At 39.2% G+C, this 14,312-nt stretch overlaps 1 long non-coding RNA gene across 1 annotated transcript; it reads right to left on the bottom strand.

The window, feature by feature from the left end:
- Positions 1 to 512: 512 nt before the first annotated feature.
- On the bottom strand, positions 513 to 13,183 carry LOC147627496 (uncharacterized). Its single transcript, XR_015268375.1, has 2 exons — positions 13,057 to 13,183; positions 513 to 699 (listed from the first exon to the last, which is right to left on the bottom strand). It is a non-coding gene; the product is annotated as an uncharacterized LOC147627496 (long non-coding RNA).
- Positions 13,184 to 14,312: the final 1,129 nt, after the last annotated feature.

Below are 14,312 nucleotides of genomic sequence, written 5' to 3' on the forward strand. Positions count from 1 at the left end.
CACAAGTCTATTTTTTTGGATTTTTGTAGAATCCACGATTATCAGAATACTCCGATGTGGATTTAGGGTTGTTCAGGAAAGAGGAAATTGAGCATATTATTGTCAACATTCATAGCATGCCGCCTAATATCCCTGTTGTTGCATTTGTGCCCCCTCCACCACGACCGCGACCAGGACCACCGCCATGGCAGTACCCTCGAACATAAGTCGACAGGTTTGTTGTCGAGCTTCCAAAATCGGATGAATCTGAAGACATCAATTTGGAAGCTTCAACCTTGCAACGACAGCAAGCTTCAGTTCTAGAAGAGCAACCACCCCAAGAGCATCCGGAAGAGTAACTACCCCAAGAGCATCCCGAAGAGCAACCAACCCAAGAGCATCCCGAAGAGCAAGCACCCCCTCAATGACAAGCCTCACCGCCCCAACAACAACAATCATCCCACACACAATAGCATGCTTCGTAGGAAAAAATGAGAACATGCTATCAATGTTTTAAACATCTAATAAGAAAATGTAGAATATTTGTCTTAGTTTATATTGCTCTAAGAAATACAAAATGTTGTCATGATTGATGTAACTATATGCTGTCAAAAATACATTTATCTCCATTTATCTCTATGTGATGGTCGTTTGCACTACGAAAACTTGCTTCCTTGTAATGTCTTTACATTAAATGGTCCTTTCTTTTCTCCTTGGTACCTATTTCCAAAAATCAAAGTAATGTATATAAGTAATAATGATTATGGCATAGTTTTGGAATGAATACTTTTTCGAGGTTAGATTGAATAACATACCTTATGGCCGTTGCACTTGAACACATAATCATCAGGCACTTGTAGGTCATCCTCATTTGCCAAGTCTATTCTCACTTGACGCAGTGAGATTTTTGACCTTATATTGAGTACTATCAAGAGCTCATGTTCAAACCATACCTCTAATAACATCAATGGATTTTCAATGTCATCCTCCAAGTCCTGATCAATTGCTACAAGTTTTCCATTGACATAATGCCATCTCATATAATGAAAGGCCAAAATAAAATTCTGGGAGCCAATCATATATTTAGAGACAATAGATTTCCTTTGGATTTTGCTCGTAACCCCATTTAATTCTTTCACATCCCAATTTTGACTTAAGAAATCCAAACATTTCTCTGATTTACAGATAAACATTGACAATGTTTTTTTGACCTCCTCGTCTCATAAAAGAAGTCGACAAAAACATGCAATGGCATAAAGACAATGATTTTCACTTGACGATTTGCTACATTTGGTCTTATACACGTTTGCACGTCTTGGTATATCTTTAATCTAAAGCACTCACTTGTTTCTGTTGTTGGTATGGGCCATTCTGGATTATCGAATGAAGGCAGTGGTAATGCTTTCAAAGATCCATAACCTGTAACGAACACTATGAGGTGCCGTGTAAAATTCATTATAAAAGAAAACTCCTCTCTCTACCAAAGACCTGCTGGATGTTTCTTTGTATAGCTGCTCACCAATAGATGCATGAAAAACATCAAATATTCCCACAATACTATCTATAGGCTGCTAGTCAACCAAGTTTGAAGGATATATATCTATACAGACAAATACAAGAGAAGCATAAGTATAGAAATGAAACACATTACATAAACATAATGTAAAAACATTTACTTATAGTTTGGTCTATGGAGTGGGATTCCATCAGGCAAATGTTGCAGACGCAGTTCTAAGTGCATGTAGGCATGTTGTATAAGGACTTCCTTAATGCTCCTACCTGTGTCAGAGAGTTTGAAGTCGAACACTGTGCCTTTGTAAGTGTCGAGATGAACTCATTCTTTGTTTTTTTCGCTTCCTAGTCTGCAACATAATTCAACTACCAATAGAGATTGTGGTAGGAATCCACTTTAATTATCCATATCAAAACTGTTGTATACTGTAATAGCTCTAGTAGAGGAGCAGGGACGCCTAGGACGTCTGGTTTCCATGGAAGCAAATAGAAAATAAAAGCAGATGTAAGAAGATGGAAGAAGATGAGATGGCAGAAGAGATAACCTCCAAAACGTGCAAAATTTTTAGAGGGAAATCCATTCATTAAATGACGTAGGAACTTCGAAGAGAACATTTCAAATTTTTAGAGGAAAAAAGCACTTTTATTAAATGAGCTGAATAAGGGAAATTTTTAGATTGAAAACCATTCATTAAATGAGCTGAGATTTATTAAATGAGCTGACAACACTCTATTTTTCATATATATTAAAGAAATGACATTATAAAGTGTGGTCAAATGCATTTCATATTTCTTTAATAACAATATATTCATATAAAGAATATATGAAAAACGTCTAATTATCAAAAGTTTTGTTACGGTGGCTCTCTTCCTATTGGTCAAAAGCCTTTCTCCCTCTAGAAAAAAAAGGCCCAAAGTTGAGTCCAAAATTCGCCTGATGGTCCAGTAATAAAATCCATACTGATACATTCCCACTTCATCCGGGGGATGTCTAATGGATGTAACTTCCCAGGCATTTTTACTCTCTCGGCTTTGACTTTCTGACATATCAGGCATTGACGTACATGATTAAGTACATCCTTTTTTAGTCCAGGCTAAAAGCAGCTTTTCTTTACAGACATGTAGGTCTTGATGAAACCTAGATGTCCTGCTATAAGGCTATCATGGGCTTCATTCAGAATTTGACCCCCCTTAGTTCCCTCATCATTGGGAATGCATAGCCTGCTATTATAATACATAATTCCTTCATCCAGGCTGTACCCTTGAACTCGGTTCAACTCCTTAGGAAATTTGCTTTCCTGCATAAGTAGGGTAGCAATAGGGCCAAAGAATCTATCCTGCATGATCTTCTCTCTTGCTTCATTAATCAATGGATTTGACACCACTGTGATTGCAAGCAAGGAGGCTTTTTTGCTGAGGGCATCTGCTACCACATTTTCTTTGCCTGGGTGATACTTGAGGGCATCTACTACCAGATTTTCTTTGCCTGGGTGGTACTTGATTTCAAAATCAAATTCCTGCAGGATCTGCATCCACCTTCTTTGGCGTATGTTGAGATCCTTCTGAGTGAAGATCCAATTTAAGCTCTGATGATCTGTCATCAAAGTGAATCTTTGACCCAGTAGGTAATGTCTCCACAACTTCAGGGCATAGCCTACTGAAAGTAGCTCCAGGTCATGGGACAGCATAATTTCTCTCATGCGTTCTGAGTTTTTGAGATTCATAGGCCACTACATGACCTTCCTACATGAGCGCACCTCCCAGGGCAAAACCACTGGGATCAATTACTACCTCAAAGGGTAGAGAGAAATTTGGCAACTTCAGAACGGGATTGGTTACCAAGGCAGTCTTCAGCTTATCAAAAGCGCTCTGACAGCTGGTACACCATTGAAATGGGGTATTCTTCTTGAGAAGATTAGTCACGGGGGAAGCTATGAGAGCATACTTAGGTATAAAAATTTTATACCAACCAGTTAATCCAAAGAGTCCCCTGACTTCTTTCATTGTCTTTGGTTCAGGTCAATCTATGACTGCTTGGACTTTTGCGGAATCTCGAGAAATTCCATCTTTGGATACCAGAAAGCCCAAGTATTCAACATGGTCTCAACAGAGAAAGTGCATTTTCCCTTTTTTGCAAAGAGTTGGTGATTCCTTAGAATCTCAACAACTTTACGAACGTGAGGTTCATGATGGTCAGCTGCATTCTTTAAGTAAATCAGAATATCATCAAAGAAAACAAGAACAAAATCATCCAAGTATTCTCTGAGAATGTCTTGCATTAGGCGATTGAATGTAGCTGGGACATTTGTCAATCCAAATGGCATGACAATAAATTCATAGTGCCCATAGCGAGTATTGATGGTTGTCTTCGGGATATCTTGATCTCATTAATCCTGATCTGGTAATACCCTAATTTGAGATCTATCTTTGTGAAGATCTGGGCTCCATTTAGCCTATCCAGAAGCTCATCAATTCTGGGGATAGGATACTTATTCTTAACTGTCAGCTGATTGAGACCTCTGTAATCCACACAGAGTCTTAACGTTCCATCCTTCTTTTTCTAAAAGAGAACTGGCGCTCCCCAAGGTGAAACATTGGGTCTTACAAACCCTTGTTCTAACAGCTGCCTAAGCTGTTCCTTGAGTTCAATGGCTTTAGGGACTGGCATTTTGTATGTGCGCTCGGCTACTGGCTGAGCTCCGGGGGTCAATTCTATCTTATGATCTACTTCCCGAATCGGAGGCATCTCAGTTAGCTCTGCTGGGAATAAATCATCATACTCACTTAACCATTCTGGTTCTTTAGCCTTTAACTTTGTGTCTCTACCGGATTCATTTTGACAACATAAATGAGCTACTTCTTTCTAAGTCCTTTCAATAACCTAGAAGCTTTTACTAATTGGGGATCCAAAAATTCCAGTTCCTTGAACTTTGTTCCCATGAAGGTCACGGAAGGAAATGGTTCCATTGTGACAGTGAATGTCAGCTTGATTTTTGTGGAGCCAATCCATTCCAAGGATTCCGTCAAAAACTCCCAAAAGTAAGACTCTGAACTGGCAGTCAATTACATTCCCATCTAGATTAAACTGAATACGATCTGTCTCATGGTGGTGAGTGAAAAGAATCTTCCCACTGGCCAATTCAACTTGCATAGGTGTCCCTGATTTCTGTTCTAAGACTAGCTTACGCAAGCATCTTAAGGAAATAAATGAATGAGTACTGCCTGAATCAATCAAAAGCTTAAATGGCTTACCCTTATAGTCAACTGAAGCATGGATGACAGAGGATTGACGATTTGGCCCTTGGTTTTCAATCGCGGCATAAATCTGACCTCTTTCCTCTTCCACTACTTCTGCTATCGTAACTGCTCTGGCTGCTGCACATTGGGGCGGAACTCTTTCACTTTGGTCACCCCAGTTCTGGGGGGAGGGAGTTCTGAGATTACTCTGAATAGAGGCAGATGGTTGAACTAGTCCTCCTAGGATTGCCCTGATTTTGGCAAGACAGACCCTGATTTGACTGATACGAAGGGGCTGGTCTCTGCACCCTGGGTCCTTGACTTCCCTGTCCTCTATCCTCTTGACATGGCAGGAGTCGGGCAATTTTTAAGCTGGTGACCAAAACCCTTGTTAACAATCCTAAAATGGGATTGATCATGGTGATAGACAATGATTAAGCAACATAATTAAGGTGGATTAAACCACACTAAAAACTCCAAGAGAGAGAGAGAGAGAGAGAGATTGCACACTCAACAATAGCTCTATTCTAATGCATATCACAATGAACCATACAATGATATAGGCCCTCTAGCCTTATCCCACTTTACACATCATCATCCATGTGGCACTCCCTTTTCCACTCTTTTGGTCAACACTCACACACCATTCAATATTACATGTGGCATTCCTATCTCACCACAATATCTTGCGCCTCTAGGGTGCTTTCCCACATACACAGAACACCACGATTACATCTTTCCACACCCCCTCTTCATCAAGGTGTTCCACAACTCCCCCATCACCCATCACCCATATCAACGTAGCATTGCACAAACGCAATCGCTACCTCTCAACACTCCCCCTCAATGATACATTGGAGTGTCTATCAACCAAACATGTGTGCGCATGTCTACCATCTTAGACACCAAGTCCTTTTTGAGCCGACTCGCTCACTGCGAAACCACTGAGTTCGATTTGAACATGGAAGTTTGGGTGGGAACCAACCCATGCGCATGCACCTCACATGTGCATCGCTCATGCACACATCACAAATAACCATTTTGAGCTTCTCGGTGAGCTCGGGCAAGGCAACCCTCATACCATGGGTGAATACACATCTCGTTTTGAGCACACATGCTCGGGCACGGTTACCCATCATCAATTGTGGGTGAGAGAAATAAAAATTATACAAACCATTTTGGTCACAGCCAGTTAGGGGACCCGCATGTGAATGCATCCTCACAATATCATTCCATTTTGATGGCATGTGATCAACCTCTTATGATAGAGATATCAAAAAATTACATGTATGCTTTGAAGAAAAACATATGAATAAGGGATTTATTTGCATCTCTTCACATTACAACCCTTATCTTTTAGGGTTTCAAGAACCACCACAAAATAAAATAATAAGACCTTATCGCTTTTGGTGCTCGTTGGTGTCTCTTCTGCTTATGCGTCAACAACTAACCGTTTCTCCTTCCATCTCCTCATTTTTTTAGAAGCTCCCATGGCAACCTTCTGATCTGCTTTGCACCTTCCCTCGCATACTATTTCTACTGCTCTATAGTTCTCTCCATGAGTTGTGCTCGCCGTTGCTACTATGGGCTCCTGTCGGTCGTCTTCTTTGGATTATTACCTACGGTCACACTCTACAGTGCTGTTCACTTTTGCCGACTGCCTCTTCGCATACAATCGGACACATCATCACCACCTTGGCGCACTGCTTTCCCACCGACAAGAAACTTGGAAAACGCTGACATCAAGCAAGGATCATGGCAAATCTTCTTGTAGTGCACATGTGTAGCTCCATCTATGTCATGCATTCTGCAACACACTTCCCACCCAGTGCGTGCAATTGGGAGCGAGATTACCTCCACCTTGAACCTCTCGACATCTCCTTGAGCAACATCAACAAGTGCATCCTCTTCTTGATGCACACACATATGAACTCCATTGAGTCCACCATCTCACTTGCCATCATCTTGACAAGCATGCACCTCCACACATGCTTTTTGCCCACAAGCAAAAGACCTTGGGATTCTTCCATCCCATCAAGCAACCCTTCACACTTTAGCATTCTTCCATGCTCAAACTAAAAAATTAATGAGGCAAAATCCAAAATACCTTCACAAATCTCTTCGTGGCAACTTCTCCTTAACGATGATGAAGACTCCATAGCCTTCATTATGCTGAAATCTCCATTTTTAGCTTCCATGATGATGAGCAGGCTTTCCATGTTGCAAAAATCCCATTTGCAACTTTCTTGGGTAGCTTCTATGCAACCTCCTTGTTGCAAATCTCCTCTCAAATCCTCACAAATGCAAATCCAAATGATAATATGAGTGTGCATAATTTTTTCCATAATAAACTGAAAATAATGCTTAATCAAAGAACTCATAACCAAGAAAAACTATACATAAATAATCACCATGACCAAGAGCCCACCCAAGCTCTGATACCATGTTAAAAATCCTAAAATGGGATTGATCATGGTGATAGACAATGATTAAGCAACATAATTAAGGTGGATTAAACCACACTAAAAACTCCATGAGAGAGAGAGAGAGAGATTGCACACTCAACAATAGCTCTATTCTAATGCATATCACAATGAACCATACAATGATATAGGCTCTCTAGCCTTATCCCGCTTTACACATCATCATCCATGTGGCACTCCCTTTTCCACTCTTTTGGTCAACACTCACACACCATTCAATATTACATGTGGCATTCCTATCTCACCACAATATCTTGCACCTCTAGGGTGCTTTCCCACATACACACAACACCATGATTACATCTTTCAACAACCCTGACACCCAAAACACCTATTCTCACTTCTAAGCTCATCCCTCTGAATCCTTGAAAGAGGTGGGGCTCCTGAGAAAGTGTTCTAAGGGAAGGGTCTTCCTTCACTTCTGAATTTCCTAGCATCTTGATTCTGATTAGGGCCTTGTTGCCTCTTTGGGGGTGGAAAGTTTGAAGCACTTCCCGAGGTTTGGAACCTTTTAAAGTTTGAGGGTGCAGGCTTCGCCAAGAACCTTAACAACAAATGCTTTGGCAAAGTCCTTTGCCATTCTGACAGCTTCTGCCATTAAGACTGGTTTGGCATTTTTCACTAAAGTGTCCAATGGCTCGTTCATCCCTCGAATTAATCTGGCCGCTACTCTTCTTTATTCAAAAGTGGAGAATATTTGAGGAGAAGGGCAAATGCTTGATGGTATTCTTCAATCGTCCGGCTATCCTGCTTCAATTCCAAGAACTCATTCATTTTGGTTTCCAGGAAGCCCGAAGGACAGAACCTCTTCCTGAGGTAAGCTTTAAGATCTGACCAGGTCTAGGTATTTCGATCGAGACAGTTTGTCTCGCAATGGTTCCTCCATATGCGACCCTGGCCGTTTCCACAATTTTCAATCTGGTAAGAGCCATCTTGCTCTTTTCGTTATAACCGATTACATCAAAATACTCTTCCATTGCCTCGATCCATTTTTCCACTACTTCTCCCCCTCTAACTATTCCCATGCACCCTTGAAGGGACCAACTTGGGATCGGTGCAAGGCTTTACGAACGTCCGGATCTAACTCTTCACTCATCATCGGTAAGAGGATCTGGCTGCCTACCCCACGGGCCGCACGCCTCATGATTCTGACAAAATGATATTTTTGTCAACTCAACTTTGTCATCAGATTTATGACTATTTAATTTTTGAGATTTATTTCTTAAACAAATAAATATTCCATCATAATTCTTGAAAACAAGATTCACTCTGATAATTTTATTAACCAATATTATATTCACAACTTTGGAATCTTTTGCAAAACATCATTTATTATCAAAAGTTTTTGATATATACATAGAGCGTCTCGGCTCCAAAAGTCACCGCCTCAATCGCGTATGCATAAAAAGGCGATACTGCGATGGAGACATGCTATGATATACACGATTCATCACTGATAATGGTGCTGTAATTCTTCTCCTAGGAATAAAGCGACTAAGAAGTCTAAAAATACGGTAAGAAATTCTAAAATTCCGGGGTGCGTGATTATAGAGTTGTACATAATGAACAACTCCTAGCCTTATCAAGATCATGGCTAGCAAGATATTCTATCGTCTGAGTCTCTGTCGCGTTGATTTTTATTGACGCAAATACTTCACCCTCTAGAGAACCACATATGCTGGCGTCGCTCTACTCGATCAGGAAAGTATAGATCCTCAAAGTGACGAGCGGGTCTCACTCTGCTTCCTCGGGTTGTAGCGGAGTTGATGAGATTTTTGAAGGCAAAGGCAATCATATCCTGACTCTGGGAGAGTCCACGAATGCTAGGCAGATTTGGGGTATCCATCTAAAAATCCAGTTTAATTTATGAGTTTTCAATTTATGAAGTTCATTTCAAACATAATCTTAACAAGTGAAAACATTATTTCCCAGATTTACTTTAAAATTTTAGGCAATTTTTGCTGCTGTTTTGTAAGTTTAGAACAACGCTCTGATACCAGCTGTGAGACCCCTCTGCCCCCTCCGCACACCGGATTCCCGGTTGCTAGCAGTAGAAGTAGCTTCCTCTTGCGCGGCAGGGCAAGGTTTCTCACTCGGGGCCTCGCCCTCGAATGTCCGGACACGAGACTAATCTGGTGGTTATTTCAAAACCGAAACTGGGAAAATTTTCCTTGCCCGAAAAACGGGGACGATTCCACCTTTTTTATTTTCTTAACGAATTTTCTAACGGGGTCAAGAGACTAAACTATCCTTCACCTGATTAAACCAGATAGAAGGAAAACTATCACTGACTTAGTTTGAAGAAATCAACGCTTTTTTTCCTAACCGAAATCAGGCACAGCCATTGATCTAATCATTTAAAAAAATCAACGCTTTTTTCCTAACCAAAGTCAGGCACAGCCATTGATCTACTCATTTGAGAAATTCTTCAGGTTTTTATTTAACTACTCAAATTCTAAGTGTATTCCTATTATTTCAATTTAATTATTAAAACTCCACTCATTCCAGCCTATGGGTTAGTCACCACCCCATCCGGCCCATGGGTTAACCACTGGAATCAGTAGAACCAGACAATTACTCACCCACCCATAATTGAATGCCTTTCTTAACTTTTGCTTTCGAATACAAATATGCACACACTCCTCTTTAAAACTTTAACATATAAAATAATCCATTGACAAACAGTTATTGGTTACATATGTCATAACTCAAATTCCATCCAGTCCCTTGATTCTCAAAAAATAGCATCACTCTGGACTCTCCATTGAGACCAACTGGTAAACACAACGAGATTCAGTAACAGATTAGAATAATCATTTCGTCCATCATACATATCTTCCACGACATATGCATGGGTGTCATAGGCACCGTGAGCCCGTGCATCTCCTGGTCAGAACCCTCCAGGATCCTCCTTAGGTGTCTTGGCACTTCACTCAGGGACCGCTTCGTCGGCTCTCTCGCCCATCGTACCGGAAACGCACCATTTTTCAACCATACCGAGGCTCGTCAAGACCTGGGCAACAGGCTTTGCCGCGTGAGCCGTCCTTTGAACACTCCCCGCCGCCAGCTGTTGCAACCAAACTTTCCTTAGAAAAACATATACCAAATGCTCCCTCCAGCATTCTGGCGTAAGACATTCCTTTAAGAAAACACGGTTTCTCTGCAAGTTTTCAGTTTAATTTTCTTACAAGGAATATTTCTTGAATCAGTATCCCTAAAACTTCTTGATCGAAATTCTGAATTTCATACCAGAATTCCTCGAATTCTATAACCTTGATCCACATATCAATTCGAAGGGTCTCAAACTTAGTTTCAGATTTGGCGAGAGTTTTGAGTGTATTTTTCTAAACTGGTCACACCTTCTTTCCTTGAAACTGGTGAAAGAGTTTGTGGTCTTGGTCATAGTCTGATTCAAGGTTCGAGTCTCGGATAAGATTTTTCCTGAACTATCTTTCTTAAAAAGGTTTGATAATTTAGTTACTATTTTACTGAATTTCTTTCTTTCAATATTCACTTAACTGATTTCTAAATTAGTTACAAATTTCAATGAGGAATAAATTAATCATTTATCTGAATATTTCAATCTCGATAGATTTCTTGAATTTTCTTTTTACAATCCGTGTGAATATAAAACGATAGAAATTTCTCTCTTAGAGTATTTAATTATTCATTTATCAAATACTCGTAGAATTTAAACATAGAATTTAAGAGAATTCTAATTTTGATATAAAAATTCTTTATGCATCTATTTATGCATAAAAATCAACTTCAATGGAAATAACACTTTTATTTAAAAAATCCTTTTATGCATCTATTTATACATAAAATCAAACTTTTAAAATAAAAAAAATTTCTTTATGCATCTATTTATGCATAAAAATTAATTTTTATAAGATAACGTTTTTATAATTAAAAAAATTCCTTTATGCATCTTTCTATGCATTAAAAAAATTCCTTTATGCATCTTTCTATGCATAAAAATCAAATTTAATAAGAATAACACTTTTGTAATAAAAAAATCCTTTATGCATCTTTCTATGCATAAAAATTAAATTTAATAAGAATAACACTTTTGTAATTAAAAAAATTCTTTATTCATCTTTCTATACATAGAAATCAAATTTAATAAGAATAACACTTTTGTAATAAAAAAATTCCTTTATGCATCTTTCTATGCATAGAAATCAAATTTAATAAGAATAACACTTTTGTAATAAAAAAATTCCTTTATGCATCTTTCCATGCATAGAAATCAAATTTAATAAGAATAATACTTTTATAATAAAAAAATTTTCTTTATGCATCTTTCTATGCATAGAAATTAAATTTAATAAGAATAACAATTTTGTAATAATAAAAAATTCCTTTATGCATCTTTCTATGTATAAAAATCAAATTTAATAATTAATATCAGTGATATCCATGCGTATTCATAGGTGACTATGTACATGTAGTAATCAGAATATTTCTTTTAGATGCAAAAATGGTGGAAATTACTCTTTTGAAATAACATAAAAACAAACTTTCTTTTTCACGAAAATTCTGAAAAATTTTGCCATAACCTCCTTTGTATGGCTGACTATTTCTCATGTTTATCTTTCTTCACTTAACTTAATTAACCCAATTTAAAATTATAGAACTCTAATCTACATAATTTTTTAAATTCAAGAGAGTAAACAATAAGAAGAGTTTAATTAATCACTTAGTTAATCTTTCTAGGATTAAGAAAGGTTGGAATGTAAATAAGAGAAGGAGGTGGCCTTTTCATCAAAGGCATAGCATTTAAATTTAATTCAATCATTTGTGCATGCTAAAGAGCTTACCTGGCGCGGGCTATAGAGGCTCTATTAGATTCAAATCAAAAATATTTTAGATGAGTAGCAGATTGGAGCTCCCCAACAGCAGCGGCGCCAAAGATGTTAGGGAAACCCTACCCTAAAGTGTCGTAATAAAGAGAAGGGTAGAGAGAGAGAGAGAGAGAGAGAGAGAGAGAGAGAGAGAGAGAGGGAGGGGGGAAGGCGAGAGTGAACATAGAGAAGGGTAGAGAGAGACAGGGAGAGGATAGAGAGAGTGAGTAAAGAGAATGATAGAGAGAGTGAGACAGGGAGAGGACAGAGAGATCTACAAAAGAGAGAGAAGGATAGAGAGAGTTAGAAAAGAGAAGGATAGAGAGAGAGAGAGAGAGAGAGAGAGAGAGCCAAGAGAAGGATAGAGAGAGAGAGAGTAAAGAGAAGGATAGAGAGAGTGAGGAAAGATATGGATAGTGAGAGAGAGAGAGAGAGAGAGAGAGGTCACTCTCTGGCTAAATCTCCTTGTCTTTGCTTGTGCTGAAGAATGTGCATTGGCTAAATCTCCTTGTCTTTGCTTGTTGGCTGAAGAATGTGCATTGGCTTTCCTTTTCTGGAGGCTCTAGACTTGGATAGTGCTGGTGCCCTTCTTGTGGCAACTTTTGCAATAGGAGGACCATGTCCCTCTCCTTCCTATCTATTTGCTTAGTCCTTTCCATTGACCAAAAAATGAATTGTACCAGCCAGAGAAACTACACCGAAGAATGCGATATGCCTATATGACTGGAATCCAGATGCAAAAATCGCTTTCTATGGCGTGTGTCTAGAAACACGCCAAAGAACACGATTTTAGTCACATTAAGGAACCTTGCATGTGCTTTATTGCATTCTTTAGCACTTTTAAACCTCTGCATCCTACACCAAAACTTAAAACCAACTGTGCATTTCACCAAACACTATGCAATATGTGGCCTCTTATGTTGTGTTCTCTGATAGACTGTGCAACCATTCTAGTGCACCCAAGAACACCATGAATACATGCAGCAAGAAAATCTTACCTGTGTCTCCCTTGATAGACAGATTGAAGTGGATGTCAAGCTAGAGTCAATCCAGGCATTGGGAGGTTGATGTCCAATAGTAAGCTAGAGTCTGCCCAGGCATTGGGAGGAGGAAGTCCAATGGTGAGCTGGTTGTCCACCAGTTGTGCTGATGCAATGAGATGGTGAGCAAGATTAGTGGAAGAGTTGCAAGAGGTGTGAGAAAGAGTGACCTACATGCTAGAATAATGGCGTCTGTGTCCAAATGGAAATCATGACAAGGTAAGCACAAATTGAGGCGAAAAAAGTGGTTGACACGTGCAGGCATTAAATGCACTTTTTATCGTTGATCTCGGGAAATGTGCCTTTTTCGTTTTTCATCTGGCTAGTTCCCCCCACACTATTTTTGTTTTGCATGTGGCTAGTTTCCCCCACACTTGCTAGTTCCCCCTCACTCCTTGTTGGCTACCATCAAGCAAGCACCCTGTCACTAGTTTTAGGAGAACATGCAACAAGCAGGCACCATGTCACAGTTCTAGCTAGCATCCCAGCAGGCATACACCCTATCACCCAGTCACCATTCCAAGGAGCACTTGCCAAGCTAGACATCACCAACAGAAATGTAAAACCAACAAGGTATGAAACCTCAGCCTTCCTCATGACTATTATGTGCCAGTCAAGGTTGTAGCTTATTGTGCCTTGGTGTATTTAAAACTAGAAGGATTAGCATTTGCTGAAGTATTACATGAATAAGAAGCCAAAGAAAGTGATTTGATGCCCTGGGAATTCCTTCCTCAAGCTCCTATATCGCATTGTTTGGCGTTTTTCCTGACAAAGCGAAATATAACGACGCGATTTAGGATTTTGGGCAATCCTTAGATCGTATTCTTTGGCTCTTTCTAAAGAAACCTATTTTTTATTATATTGCCATTGATTTTTTTCCCTACTCAGATCTTGGAGAGAGAAAAAGACCTTTCAAAAGGTCTATAAGCTTTGCTCATGAGGCACTAAAGCAAGAGACTGCTCCTAGGTAAGCTATAACTACCATACCTCAAACTTAATTGTTAAGATTCCTAAGTATTGTAGCTTATACAGATTGTATACTCTTGTAGAAAAAAGATAAAAGATCAAGGGAAAGGGAAAGAGAGAGACACTACATAACCCATGAAAAGGTCCCTCAAACTTGAAGGTAAAACTCTTGAGGAAGGTAGATCTTATCATGTTCTTTTTTGATACTTTACTTTGGAAACATACATTGATTGTCTTATGTCTTCTTT

The sequence above is a fragment of the Cibotium barometz genome, chromosome 20, assembly GCF_041138505.1.
Source record: "Cibotium barometz isolate CiBa-2024 chromosome 20, ASM4113850v1, whole genome shotgun sequence".
Classification (NCBI taxonomy): domain Eukaryota; kingdom Viridiplantae; phylum Streptophyta; class Polypodiopsida; order Cyatheales; family Cibotiaceae; genus Cibotium; species Cibotium barometz.